The 15,797-nt window shown below is 33.7% G+C and overlaps 1 protein-coding gene across 6 annotated transcripts in view; it reads right to left on the reverse strand.

The window, feature by feature from the left end:
• Cdh18 (cadherin 18) overlaps positions 1–15,797 on the reverse strand; it is an 883,722-nt gene that overhangs the window by 173,469 nt on the left and 694,456 nt on the right. The window lies entirely within an intron of this gene.

Here is a 15,797-nt window from a genome sequence, read left to right on the forward strand (position 1 = left end):
AGTCCATGCAATAGCGTAAGACCTGTTAATATGTTATGTAAAGGTAAACATTATTCACTATTTAGGATATATTCTTAAACTGTGTGATTTGCCAGAATTCTCCACTATTAAAGTAGCTTCTGAGCAATAATTACTGAAATCCAAAGAAAATAGCTGTTGTACACAGTTGCTAAAGTAAAGTTTGAAACTCTATATAGGAAATTGAAGGAAATATATTAATGAATATTAACAGAGAAACATAAGAGTAATCATATTCATATGCTCATATCTTGTAGACTTTTACATTATGTGGCATGAAAATAAGAAAAGTAGTTTAGTCATAATCAAGACTCTTGAAAGTTTTGGTGAAGGGAAAATACAAACTTTAACAGAAATAAAGTTAAAAAGATGTTTAATATTTTAAACTGGTATATAGTCACTAGATTGACAATCACATTACTATAATCTTTAGCACAGAGATTCGCAAGTTAATTCAAAATTAATGTGCATGTAAGTGCGTTGGAGACAATGTTTCCTTTGTATTTCTGTTCCCTACTTGTCTCTCTGACGCATAATGGGGGGCTGATTGTTGATTCCCCAGGGTTAATGAAAATTTATTGAACAGATGAAAGACAACAGGAAATATATGTGATAGCTCACAAACTGTGACAAGGGTACACCCCCCAAGACTTTCTAAAGGAGGAATGGTATTCAAAGAAAAGGAGACCTTGTAATAGAGTGAAAAGGGTGCAGGTCGTTTCCTGGGACACTATTTACAAAGACTGGGGCTAGTGTAGTGAACAATAAACCAAGAATTGTGACTTCTAGTCCGCTGATTGCTCAGGAGAGAACACAAATCCTCCTCTTTCTGTTGCACTATTATTTGCTGTGAGTGGGTGGGCACCTCTGTGTGTGAAGGGAAGACAGCAAAAAAGAATTGTAGCTATAGATCTCTGTGTGTGCCTAGAAAAGAATGAAACTACTTGCTGGGAGTATAAACCCATGGTTATTCTTTTCTCTATTGAATTTCTGTCTCAAAACTAATGACTTGTTTATTAGACTAGTACACATTAGGGTCATAAATTGTGGTTATGTTGCATCATTGTTACAAAAGATAATTCAAAATACCACCGCATTGTAAAATCTAAGGGTACGTTGATCTGGAATATTAAAATTCAACTCATTACTCAAAAAAAGAATAAGTGAATGACTAGTGATCAGCTAAGCAACAGCAACAACAAATGTCTATGTACTCCTTGTAAGATTTAGAAAATATCTAAATCTTAAACTTGTATTAATTTTTTGCCTCACAGTCAGGTATAAAAATAATAATGAAAAACACAATGGGCCCGGGATTTAGCTTAGTGGTTCTGCAGCCTGCCTTGCAAGCACAATGATCCGAGTTCAATCCCTCGTACCAAAACCAAACCAAAATAAAACAAAACACAACTGTATTTCCAAAGTTCACTGACAATGACACACAGACGTGTTCTTTAAGTAGGTCTCTGCATTGCAGTTAGCTTCCTGCGGGCTGTAATGCAGACTACATTGTAGTTGTGCGTGTCGTCACTGGGGACAACTTTCAGAGCCCGATCAGGACTGACTGCAGGCATGTCTAGAAATCTATGACTGCTACCACAGACAAAAACTAAACTTCGTCTTTGCTACGAAGGGAATGATTAATGTCCAGGGGTGGGTGAGTTCCTCGTTAATATCCGTAACAAAATATTGAAATGTACCACACATCTAGAAGTAAAAATAGGGTTGACTGTACTGCTCTCTTTTCTTATTGTCAAATTAGATGATATATCTCACCATGTATTTAGTCATTCTTTGCATTATAAACTTTCATGCAATTAAATTACATCATCATATTCATGTATTGATTTATGTAAAGTGTTTTTGTGTATATATTTGCATATGTGTTTATATATGTTTTTAAATAATTGTAAATGTCCTAATAGGAAAACGAGGTGGATTTTTGTCTTTCTGTTCTTGCTTTTTTCTGGTGCCCAATCTTGTGTACTCGTTGGACAAGAAGTCTAGTTCTCATTTTGTAGGAGAGGAAACGGAAGCACAGAGTTCTGAGTTTACTTAATTGGGTCACATGGGGAGTGTTCCATTCAGAACAGCAAGTATATAACAACTTATTCAAATTTGAGTCCAGTGTTTTTCCACAGGCTTCTGCTTTCAAGAGATCACCCACTAGGAATAATTTTGTCGTTGTCCAAATCATTGTCTGGATTTCAAATAAAATACAAGTATTCTATTTCATTCAAATCACTATCCTTTTAATTTAGAAACTCGGAAGCAAATTTGAACCTGGAAACTTAAGTGCAATTGAGAGATGTTTTTTCCTAATCAACATATTTCTAATATGGCCTAGCGGAAAGAAGTATTTGATAACCAAAGTGAAACAATTGTTAGGTTGCCCAACTGTCATATTTCATGGATTTCAAAAATGAGGTGACTAAATCTATTTATGAGCATTATAGTGAATCATAATAGATTTCTTCTTGGGGATAACAAAATTTCTCTGGATTTTTGTTGACCTGGAACTCTATTTTGTTGTGATCTTAAAAAATGCTTTAAAGGGTCTATGAAATAGTAATTTCAGATAATTTAATAAAGATAAGTAAATCATTAAATTTATTTTTTTCGCATTGCCAAATGTTTTTAAGAAAAGAAAACTTCACAAATGTTCTCATAATTGGTATTTTGATTTGAAGGTTAAAACATACTCATAACAAATCTAGGAGAAATTATGAATATCAGAAAACTTTGCTGATGAACATGTTTTATAGGGATAACATGTAAACAGTATAAACTTTAATGAAAAAGAAGGCTGAAATTTTCACCATGCAGTCCCAACTAAAAATATGTTTAGTTGATTTTTTTCATGGACATGATTTATCAGCTATGAAGAGATCATAGGAACCACCCAGTTACTTGTAATAAGACTGTGAATACATTTGACATTTATAAAATCTGGTTTCTAATAAGATCAAACATGTTTCCTATTCTTTTTTTGTTTTTTTGGGGGGGTACCTGGGATTGAACTTGGGTCCTTGCACTTGCAAGGCAGGCCACTGAACTGCTGAGCTAAATCCCAGGCCCACATGTTTCCTATTCTACTAGAGAAAAATGGACATCCTTACTTGAAATAACTGTGTGTCATCTTGAAAATTATTTGTTTCATGGCCAACTAAAAAATTCTCAAATGATACTGTCAGCCATGTAGCCACTGATTTTATTCCATTAACTAAATATTATCTAACACTTAATAGTGCCTTATACATTGCAGATAGCCAGGGATTTAGCTCAGTGTTTCCGCCGCCTGCCTCACAAGCACAAGGACCCAAGTTCAATCTCTGGTACCAAAAAAGAAAAAAAAAAAAAAATGCAGATTAGCAGCAAATACTGTCTGAATGAATGAGTTGGTTTTCATTTAACTTAGTATGCATAGATTTTCTTATGTATGAGTTATAGAAAACACCTGGAATTGTCAACTGAAATATGTAATTTAATGCTTATTTTTAAAAATGTCTAGAGATATAGTATATTTCTCCTATGCTATGCTCTAGTTCTCCCACCCCCTCCACTGTGGATGGAACTCAGGACCTTGCTCTTGAGAGGCACACAGCAGAACCACTGAGCTAAACCCAGTGCTGTGTTCTAGTTCTAAACATATAGCCCAATAGTATCCCTCTACTTAGTAGATGCTGCAAGTGGCTCTTGAACATTTCAAAGGCAAAATGAAGTTAAAATATGTAGCTTATTTGCAATGAGAATTAGCCATAGATCAATTTCAATGAAATATTTCATATAATTTATGATAATAGAATTATATAAAATGGATGGGTTATTTAAATTTATTTTTCATGAAAATTATTATAATAAATATGTATTTGTACATTAGGAGTATTGATTAGTACAATAGATTTATATTTGAATATTTAATATATGATTTAAAATATTCCATTTTACTCTGCAAGGCAGTACTAAAATTATAAAATGTAGATTGCATTATGCAAGGTTTATACACAAATCCTGATGTTATCTTCTCACATTACAGACAATCATCAGAAGGCTATTGGACTAAAAAGTTGGAATATTTCTGAAAAATAAAAGCTTGATATTTGAACAAGGAAAGACAACACAAGAAGAAAAGTTCAATACTCCTAGAATAAGAGTACACAACAATTTTCTTTTCAGACTACAAGGAAGAAAACTGAAACCTTTCCGTTCTAGTGGCTTCTAAGATGGGCGCAGTGTTAGGAGGATTTATCAAGGTTACACAACATGTCATGTAGACAGCCTGCATTATATCCTCCGAGTTCCCCAAAACAGAAACTAGAATAAGCCACCAACATATTCATGGTGTCCCTTCTACCCTCATCAAGTGAACATGGAAACACCTCATTATAGCAGCTTCTTGTGTCACCATCTGCAGATCTTTTAGTCTGTGATACCTTACAGAAATGCACATGACTCTTCCTTCTGTCATAGGCAACTGAGAAATTTGCAAGATAATTTAATGGTAAAATTTCTCAGCTTCACATGTGCTTATTTACATATGCATGTGTAACACATCTATATGAATAACACATTTGGAAAGAGAGACAGATAGATGGTGGATGACTGGGAGAGAGACAGTCCCTTCCGAACGGACATGTTTCTGGCAGGGCGTTAGTGAGTGGTATGTGCTATGCCCCCAGAACTTGGGAGGCCGACACAGTAGGCTCGATATGAGTTGAAGGTCAACCTAGGCTAGTAAATTCATGGCCAGCTGGGATGCTGAGATGCTGTCTAAAAAACATCAATCAATCCATAGATGTACTATGTTTCAAAGTTGATGTATGTTGAAGAGATGGCAATGGCCACTATTCTATTCAGATGTCAGGGTGATCAAAACCTTTGATTTGACTTGGAGTTTGTTCAAGGATTGAATGTGCTGTCAGCGTAAGATAATGATGATTTCCTTCACTAATATTTCTCAGGAATCTTGTCTTTGTCTGTTTTTCTTCTTTTCTCAAATACAACCAAGGCCTTCTCTACAACAGCAGAGTAGAGCACGGCTAAGCCCTAATTAATGTCTCCTTGGCCCTGAAATATTATGTTATATTTCAGTATTATCATGTTTTTTTTTCCTACTTCAAATAGATGCAGTTGATCACAATTTTATTTGAAGGGTTAATTTAGCACAAGCATACCCAATGATTATATGCATGACATTACTCTATTATTACACTCATGTTTTTGTTAAGTTCTGTGTGCTCATTCATAATGTTTTATTAAATGTTGTCTAATAACTAATATTGAATCCATACAAATTAATGTTTCCAAGCTCTAATTAAAAAATAGGTGAGCTCAGGATGCAGAGAGTATTAGAATCTATCATGATATTCTTTAAGTACAAAGCATAATCCATATTCTGAGGACACATCTTTGTACCTAGTTTATACTGAGTGTTTACATCTTCCCCAAATTTATGTTTAAACCCTAAGGTCCAAAGTGATAATATTTGAAGATGAGCCCTTTTGGAAGAAACTAGTCAATGTAGGTAAATCCCACATAAATGAGACTAGTGGCCTTAATAGAAGAGACAAAAATATTTTCTCTCTCTGCCTCCCTCTCCATCTCTCCCTCCCTCCCTCCCTCTCTCTCTCTCTCTCTCTCTCTCTCTCTCTCTCTCTACTCCTCTGTCTGTCTGTCCCCCCATCCCAAGTGGTCGGACATGTACTGTACCTGGAAGACAGCCCTAACTGTAATTTTACTATGTTGGTGCATTGATCACAGAAATTCTAAACTCCACCCCTACAGAAAAAAAAGGTGTTTGTTGTTTAGGTCACACGGTTTATGATATCCTGCGTAGCAGCCTAAACTAATGTGAAATGTATTTTGAACATTTGGTTTAATCAGAGTGTCACTTATTTTTCTTTTATTGAGTTTATTGGTACATTTTAGGTTGACAGTAAAATTTCATTCATTATTGGGATCTTGTTCCTTTACATGGCAGGTCTTGGTTCTCATTTTTTCCCCTTGTCCCTGCCCTCTGTTTACCTCCTCTTCCCTTCCCCATTTATAAACACTTTATTTCTACTTTTAGTAGACATTTCTAACTTTCTTTCTGAAAAGGTTCCTGTTCTGTTTTACCTTTTGAAGGTAAAACCTCAGTTATTTGTACAAAGCAATCATCGTACTATATCAAACTTATTTGCTTCTGAATATATAGACTCTGTATAAATTATTCTATGAACAAGAATTTGAAACCTGATTTTTTCTGAGAACACCTAGGCATTGCTTGCATGAACCAAACATTACTGTCATGTTCAATGGCATCCATGAAAATAACTGGAAAATCAAAGAAAAGAAACAATTTAGAGAGATGAAAACTTAATGTAAAGCAATGGATATTTTCCATTCATTTTCTATTGTGATAAAACAACATAAGACAGCGTATTTTTCAGTCACCCTACAGTAATGCTGTACGTCAGAAAATATGGATAAACAAAGAGAAAATAGCTATCCTGTCAAGAAAATACTGACTTATTTATAGCAATAATGTAGAAATACAAAGAAAAAGCATCAAAGTGAACGCATATTATCAAAAAAGTCAGGGTTGTCTCCCCCATGTACTTTGAACATATTATGAATAATCTCCACAGTAATCATGTAAAGTACTTATTCACTTCTTATTTTACAGGTGATGGCTTTGTCACTCACAAAGAAAGAATAACTTTTGTAAGTAACAACCATTTACTCCTTCCATTAAGCCCTGAGTCATTTTTTAGATCAATTTAGTTACCACAAGCATGATTTAATCAGGCGGGCTGTCGTAATATATCATGATAATGATTGAAAGAGAAATACAGAACTAGATTGAAAGAAAAATTAAAGCCTTAACTGCACTTTTCAATAAATTATTTCACTGAGCATGCCAGTCTCTAGGCCCACTCTCCAATAACTTTTCTGGTCCACTGAGAATGTCTTCTAGTTTCAGGAAGACAATGATGTGCTTCAAATATTGAATACCAAAAGCTTCCTGAGGCAAAATATTGATAATTACAGGCTACATTACAAATCTGCTGCATTACAAATGTTACCTTTTAAGAAATAGCGAATAAAAAACAATTAAAATAAAATTGGGGCGCTCTGAGTTCTTCTTTGTCTCCTCTGTGTAAATTTGAAGAAGTGTAGGAGTCAAGAGTATTGACTGCATTTACGTGTACCTGGAAAAGAAAATGCCTTAAACAGAGACTATTGCTTTGCGTTTGCCACCGCTATCAATGAGCCCCTCCAGTAGTCAATCAAGCAGTCACTTGGAGCGAGTCACTCGCAAGTGTTTGCAGGACTGACGGGGATGTGAAAAACAATGCACCATTTTGACAGCCGTGCTGCTGGTTCTCCATTTGTCTTCAAGTGATGATATTAGAGGAAATGGAGCACTTTGAATATACCCTAAACGCTCAGCATGCACAGGAAATACCACGTATAAGGCATCGTAAACATGTATTCAAATAACATAAATATGAATAAATGTTTCAAGAATGTGGAATAAATGCCAATGTCAGAGCTATGCCTGTGTATATATGATGTAGCTTTTTGATATATAAATACACATTGAAAATACAGTGCTTAAAAGCTGTTTATGCGATATTGCACTTTTGTTTAATTTTGTGAGGTTTGAGGTATAATATCTTATACGGAAAGTCTGGGACCAGAAAGCCTTCATTTCTTATGCATAAGCTAGCTATTCCTGCTTCGGATGAATGCCTCACAAAAGCAGAATGACATTCTCCTGAGGGTCTTTTGTGAATGTGGGAATGCTGTTGGCAAATCCTGTTTGTTTGTAAATTTCAGCCTGTACATTATTTTATGTAGCTGAACATTTCTGGTCGGAAAGATATTTATTTTTTCTCACAAGAGCAGTCCATGGTTCCTCTCACTACCCTAAGTTACCTTCCAACTCGTGTGTGTAACTATCCCGGATTATCATGAAATTCAGAAGAATAAGTAGAAAAACTATTGCAGTTCTGGGTTCAATTTCAGGGTCTCACATACCAGACAACAACTTTCTAGTGAGCTATATTTTCATACATATATTTGCCCTTTTAAAACAAATTAAACTTTTAAAAAATGAGGAAAATAAGAAGGGCCAAAAACTACAAAGGAGAGAAATGGTGAATGTGATCAACACCTTTTTCCAAATAATGAGAAAGGATCACTGGTGCTATTGATGCAGGAACAGAATGAGAAGTGTGTGGAATATTCAAATTTTAAGCCTTGTATCTGAGGGGAAATTTCTAGTTAGCAAAGTGGAAGATATATATGTTTTTAAAGGACTTGAGGTCAAAGAGTGCTGTGGGTTCAGAACAATTCCTCCTATGGAAACATGTGCCAATTCTAATTGTCTGTGAGGAAGAATGAAGCCCTCACATACCTGTCAGGTAACAAAAGTAAGGATGGAAATCCTCCATCCAACTAGCCAAGTTTTGTGGAATATTCCTGAAGGCACAAAAATAACCGAGACAAGAAATTGTGGCTCCAAGATTGAGAGAGATGGAACATCATGCAGTGATTGTAACAATTTAATCTCCTGTGACAGATGTAGGTGTATTTGGGATTATTTAATGTTGGCTTCAGGTTGATTTCTTTTGCATGACCAGTTAGTTCCCATATTCCCTCAGTCTTCAGAAAATGGTCTGGTTCCTGAAGAAGTCAAGTTGGAAGTATTTGAGACACAGGAGCAGTGACTTCTGCCCAGCAGTATACAGAAGAAGCCTTTGAAGTCAGAAATGGGAGTTAGGATCCACAAACTAACCCCAGATCCAGAATCTTCAGAATATCATGGGCTGAGGACATTCCTTTGCACACTGCGTGGGGTGGAATTTGAACCAGTTCTTTGGATTTTAAAGAAAAAGTCTATCCCCCAAAAGGTGGAAATCAGACATGTGAGGCCAAAGAAAAGGGAACATGAGTCAGAGAATTTTTAAAGAATGGAGAAAAGTCTTTTGAAAATCATAAGTTCTTTTTCTTTACTTATTCAGAGGGTCTAAATTTCATATGTGAAAGACATAAACATTTTGAAAAATGAAGTCATACAATAGTGATAGTAATACAATGTAAGTATAGTATTACTTATGGTGATAGTAGTACAATATAAGCATTAATATTAGAAACTGGCCCTATTTTGAAAAATGTACTCTCTATAAGATAATGTTTCTGGAAAATAAATATTATCTTCTATATGCCAAACAAAGCACTAGTCATTATGGGAGAGACAAATGTGAGTAAGGAAAGTATCAAACAGTTTTCATCTTAGGAATTACTTTTCAATTACATACATATAAACCAAGATGTTTTTTCAACACTGGTTTGCTTATCACCTAGTGACTTAGCAATTTCACTTATTATAATGCCTTAAGCTTTCTAGAAGCTGTCAAATGCTTATTTTTCTGCCATCAACAGAGAAATATCCCAAAATTAAAGGTTACAGGACTGAAACAAATAAGCAAAAATATATGTTTACAGAAAACCAGGATGAAGCAGATTATACAGTAGAATAAAGGTAACACTAATTTATTTTAGAAAAAAGAAAATCTTGAATGATTATGTCTTTTTTCTAAAGAACATTCATAAGCCAAATATTGAAATCAGAGGCAGCTGATAAAAACTTATGGCAGAGTCAGCCTAAGTACACTGGGAGCGGGTTTGTGTGTACAGGTATGGTACAAGGTAAAACTGACAGGGAAGTGTTCGTGCCCAGCAGATGCCCTCAACATAAATAGGTAATAAGGTGAGTAAAAACAGCACAGCTATGCTTTATAAGAAATATCAACAAGTCACTCAAGGGTCAGAACGATTAGCTCTAAGGATCCAAGGTATCCACCAGAGAAACAGAAATGTGTCTGAGAAGGACCAACCAAGTATAGGAGTATCCTACTGTGAAAAAATAATGGGAAGAAAATGCTTGGTTGAATTTCAGAGGTTGGTGAGAGATTTGACAATGGTGCAAAGAAATGAATATCAAATACCTAATATTTAGTTAGGGAAATTTTTACCGAGTCAATTGAACAGGAGCTCATTTTATCCTGGGGCAGGGGAAGAAATGGACTCAGCAAAAATTTAAAGGAATGGAGCAGGAAAATTAAATTGATTGGTAACTGACTTCTATGAATGATGTGTAACTAGGCTAAGAAACAAATATAATATTTCTTGTCATCCATCAATTCAATATTCAATATTACTCAAGCAGCTGCTCCATTTGCCAGGCTACCACTTGAAAATATGTGATACTAATAAAATAACCCATGATATTTTTTTCAAAATAGTATGGAGATGCAGGAAATATGTAGTGAAATCATAAAGGCAGATGTGAATTAAATTTTTCACAAATGCACAAATTATATAAAATATACTATAATTGATCAACATTGATTCTTGCCATTTTAATGTGTAAAGGTGTCACTAGTACTTTAGAGTCAATCAGATGATTTTTCACCTACTGGTAATAACTGTATAAATTGTGAAAAACAGCTGACATGTTTGAAAAAATAGATTCAATTCATTGCATTATTTTGTTTGCTTAAAGCTTTCAAGTTTGATTTACTTAACATAAAATTTATTTAAGTGTACATTTCATTCTCGTTCCATTTTGATGGATCCATCTAAAGTTACAGTCTCGCTAGCATACGACACCAGCTTGACCCATAATCTCATTTCATTCAGATTATCACAGTTATATTTGGTTCTAGTATGTTGCTGTCACTAGAGATAACGGTGTCTTTGCTACTGAGTAGGAGCATATTCTGACTTCAATAGTACCCATTAGTACCTATAAAGTACTTGCCTAATTCATGGTGACAATAAAATTATTTGTTATATGCATTTTCACAAAAATGTCAGACAGATCTGGCCTTTATTTCAGCCTCTTTTGATTCCTCCAAATATCAACAAACAATTTTTTTTAATATTTAACCAGTGTGCATTTCTAGTTTAGTGATGGTATGGAAACTATATGTTGATTATTCATTTAGAGAGAGCAGTATGATCACTCTGTTTAGTAGATTTTGGGTCAAGAGAAATTAATATCATCTGAAAAGTCCACTCTACACCCTGCACCTTATATTCTGCTCTGAAGTTTTTTTCTTCAGCCTGCAATGCATGTTCCACCGAAGTTGCAGTCTAGCGTTGTGTGTCTAATTAAAATTAACTGAACTAGAGTAACTTCACTGAGATCCTGTCCTCAAGAACCTGCATGTCACTTTTTCCGTGTTTTACTGTTGTTACGGGACCACAACAGGGCCACTGCCCTTCCAGTGACTCATGTGTTTGAATATAGAAGATAGTAAACCCAAGAAAGGAGAACTGACCTCTAAATAAAGAGATCAAAATTCTTACTAAACCTTCTAGGAGTTTTTCTTGGAAAATCTCGTTTTTAATTGTGTAGGTTGTTGCCCTGAGAAAAATTAGAATGAGGATAGAATCATCAAAATGAAAAACTCGTACTGAGTAGTCCATCAGTAAAGTCTACTGGAATTCACTAACTGTTTCTTAAATACTGCACATAATGAATTTATTCTTGTGTTGATCGTTCTCATGTTCTCTACTGCAGTTTTGGAACTATATTTGCAGAACTTTTGTCCAAAGAAATAAAAATCAGATGTATATGTAAACTGACAATATGCCAGTTTTGAACTGATATATTCCATTTTTCTATAAAAGATGCAGATGTTTTTCAGATTTAAGGGTTATTGATTTATTGATTTTTGCCTGCTATATAATAAATTATATGACAAAAATGTGCCTGTAATTAATTCTGCAATCAAGTGTTAGTGTCCCTGTTGTCATCATCATCATTATTATTATTGTCTATGAGGGATGGACCACAAAGAAGGCAAACTGACAAAGCATCTTCTATGCAATTCTCTGACTGTTGCAGACATCACGGACCATAACGTAAATATTTTCTATTCTTAGTTATTAATAAGAGTAATTTGAAGGAGAAAACCATTGTTAAATTTCATCAAAAATTTTGTAAAAATAATACTGTAATCTATAGAACTTTTAAGAGTTCTTTACATCCTTCCACTGACATTCATAGAAATCTTGCTTACCTTTGATATCTGTGCTCTTTGTTTAAAGACATTTGAGATGGCTACAGATATAAGTATATTTGTGATTTAATTACATTGTGCAGACAGGAAGAATAATGCTGAAAACTGTATTTTTTAATTAAAGGCTCATTGATATTTATTAATGAGTTATGTTTATAGCTCATTGATTTCCACTACAAAATGTTAAGGGAAAGTTATCTTGTGGAAACATGGTGTCAATCGAGACCTGTGTATTGACTCATTTTAAATAGTGAACACAATCCCTCCTCCTCTATAGATACTGCTCTGAATCAGGACTGCAAATTCAAAGTTAAATATTGAGCATTAAATTTCTCACTGTTGTCTTCTTTTGAAGTATACATTTTTCTAATAATTTATTTCTCTTATGTATGGTGTTTGTAAGCCTTAAAAATATGAGCAATACACATTTACTAGAAAAATGATCATAGATGATACATATTCCTTTTGAAAAAGTCTCTATGAGCATTTGGACTAAAGTTATGCCAAACAAAATAATATTTTCTTCTATGTCAGAAAATACTATTTTGTATTCTTATAGCTGTCTATCATGTAGCAATTTTGACAAGTCTTGTTAAATTTAAACAAAGGAGAGAAGAGAACTTTACTGAATACTTTTCTGAGGACTGAGCTAAGCATTGCACTAACTGATATTCACCTCTGTTATCCATATAAACAATCATAAATCAAGCTAACTCAGGATTATGTAAACCAGTGCATCTGTTTGTTTTTCCTAATCTTAGGCTTTCTTTTAAATTTTTAGTTTCCTTGAAATGAACACCAGGACTCAGTACACAGGAATAGATATAAGCACCAAGTTACACCAAAGCATTTCCTACGTTAGTGCCTATGAGACAGCTGACAGAAAATTATCAAGGGCCTATCAAATAATGACCATTCCAAAACTTTCCATTCCCAATTAAAACTACAGCCCAGCAATTTATTAAACCCATCCATTTTGTTTCGAAGGGCCTGGAATGAAACCCAATAGAATTATGGCTCTGTTTTGGGAGTAAGTAAAATCTAATAAAATGGTTCCTTTGTATAGCAACTAGATTATCAGTTTCTGTGATTACCATTGTACAGAAATTTCATGTCTTCTAAATAGACACAGAAATCTTGAACATATGGATTAATTTTAATGAAGTTGACATTATATTGAGTGAGTTAGGTTTGACAATGGAATCATATTATGAACCAGAAACCTTCTGGATTTCTCTTGAATGTGGTTCTCTTACCACTTAGTAAGAGTTTCCCATTCAGCATACTTATTTCCCCAAAACACCTTGCTCAAATTTTAGCTATTTTATTAGTTATTAATTTTACTTTTACTTGGGGATATTTTCTTTGCTTTAATATAGCCAGAAATTGTATGTTCCTTTGATGTTTCTTTGCCACATCCTTCTCTTCCTTTAAAGTGGTAATAAATGTTTAAAACACTGTTTTAAATGATCGGTTCACTGAAAAACATCATGTCATAGATACCTTGACAAAAGTTATTTAGAATGACAAACTGTTTACAGGATTTGTATTTTACTATAATGATTGAGATTTCAGTGTATGCAATTGAGGCACTAAATAAATTCTACGTATTATGATAGCTCAACTACCACATATCTCATTTCTTTGGATATAATAATGTACTGATAATTTATATAATAGAAATATGAGGTCTTATTAGAAGGTCATCATCATAATATCATGGGGGGTACCAAAATGTACCTTTTAACAAAGGAAATAAGACAATATTAACACTTGTCTTAGGCAACTCAAGACTGTATTTTATTTTGGAATAAAAGTTTTATTATAATTGAACTGCAATAAAAGTAATTGGAAATTTATGAAAATGGAGTCATTCCAATTATGAAGATGGAATTGAGTGATGCTATTAAAACACACCTTCATAAATGACTACTATCTTACACTTCTTATATAACACCCCATTCAAGGAAGCTAATTGTTTCTTAGTGCTTGTTTGGACTTTATTCCAGCCATTTAAAAGCACAATTTAAGCTAAATTCATTAGTTCTTAGCATGTTAAATTGCATAGCAATAGAGTTATTAAGCACAAATTGCAAAAAAGTATTTGCTTTGATGACAGTCGTATTTTATTTTATAACCCTCTTAACACTTTCTACAAATAGCTCACTGCCTAAAACACTTGCATATTTAAGGATCTTTAAAAGCTTTTTTTCACTTTATTGACATAGTCCATAGAATATATACCCATAAATTCCCATGATGAATCAGCTGGCATAACATAGATGTTAAAATACATCAAGATGGAGGGATAAATTTCATTCAATACCCTGTATCACTTACAGAAAGGAGCAAAGAAAATCTCATCCTGCTGGGCGTGGTGGTACACACCTGTAATCCCAGCACTCAGGAGGCCAAGGCAAGAGGATCTCTGTGAGTTTGAGACCAGCCTGGACTACATAGTGAGTTCTAGGTCAGTCTCAACTACACAGTGAGATCCTGTCTCAAACCCCACCCTCAAAAAAAAAAACAAAATACTCATCCTACAGTTTCATAATGCAGATATTCAGTAAGGAACTGTGTTTGAGATAAACAATTTTTTTGATAAATGAAGAACTCGCTTAATTTATAATTACATATATTCAAATTAATTTTCATTTAAATATACTGTTATTGGTTCATTTACTTCTATTAATGCATAGATTACAGTTACTTTAGCCTGTAGAGTCATAATTTAAGTATCTAAGTACATACACAAAACATAAGTATAAAACATGCATGCAAATACGCAGACGTACTTGTATAAAGATATTTGTTTTTAACCAATAATGTGCATAATAAGAAGTATCAAAGTTTAAAAAAATTCCATACATGATACCTCTATTTTACCAATAATCTGTTAAGTTAATATCACATTGATAGACACCTGGCTATATACAGAAATCTGATTCTTTGACTATAATGCATGCATGCATATGAAACTTGGAAATGAAAACATTTACTGTCCTTTTTCTTTCCTCTAAGAAACTATATATTGAAAATGAGAAATATATTTCTAACATATCTGAAACAAATATAGTTTAAAACTGGTTTCAAATATAGAAGTAAAAATATAGCACAAACCACAAAAGAATTGATAGTAATCAAACAATTTTTAAGAAAACAGAACAAAACAAACAATATATCAATTGATAAATCTTTTAATCTTTCAGCTGATTCCAAGATCTTATGTATACACATGAATATGAAAATTTTGTCCTATTAAAATTACCAATTTACGAAGTGGCTTGATTACGAACTTAAGAAAAATATTTTCAATTACTTATTTTGAAATTGAAAGAACATATATGTCACACATTCATTTTAGACCTCATTATGTTACTTATTTTAATATCTCCCATTTTATATATTCACTTCATTTAATGATATAAGCCAAGCTAATCTGGAATTCACATGCCTAAAATATATTGGTATATGCCAATGTGAAGATAGGTCCTTTCTTTATACATCCATAGCTGTATGCATTGTCCACACTTTCCTTTTGGGAAGGTAAGCATGAAGCAGTATGTCTAGAATTTCTTTTTGGCAGTGAACTTAGGTGTTGCAGCACCTCATAGAACAAAGGAAGGCAAATGACCTAGTCAAATCTTCTTGCAAGTATGACATTGACATAACTCCTGGCAAACGATCTCATTTTTACTG

This window comes from Fukomys damarensis, unplaced genomic scaffold (assembly GCF_012274545.1).
Source record: "Fukomys damarensis isolate Sample0158 unplaced genomic scaffold, DMR_v1.0_HiC HiC_scaffold_1, whole genome shotgun sequence".
Classification (NCBI taxonomy): domain Eukaryota; kingdom Metazoa; phylum Chordata; class Mammalia; order Rodentia; family Bathyergidae; genus Fukomys; species Fukomys damarensis.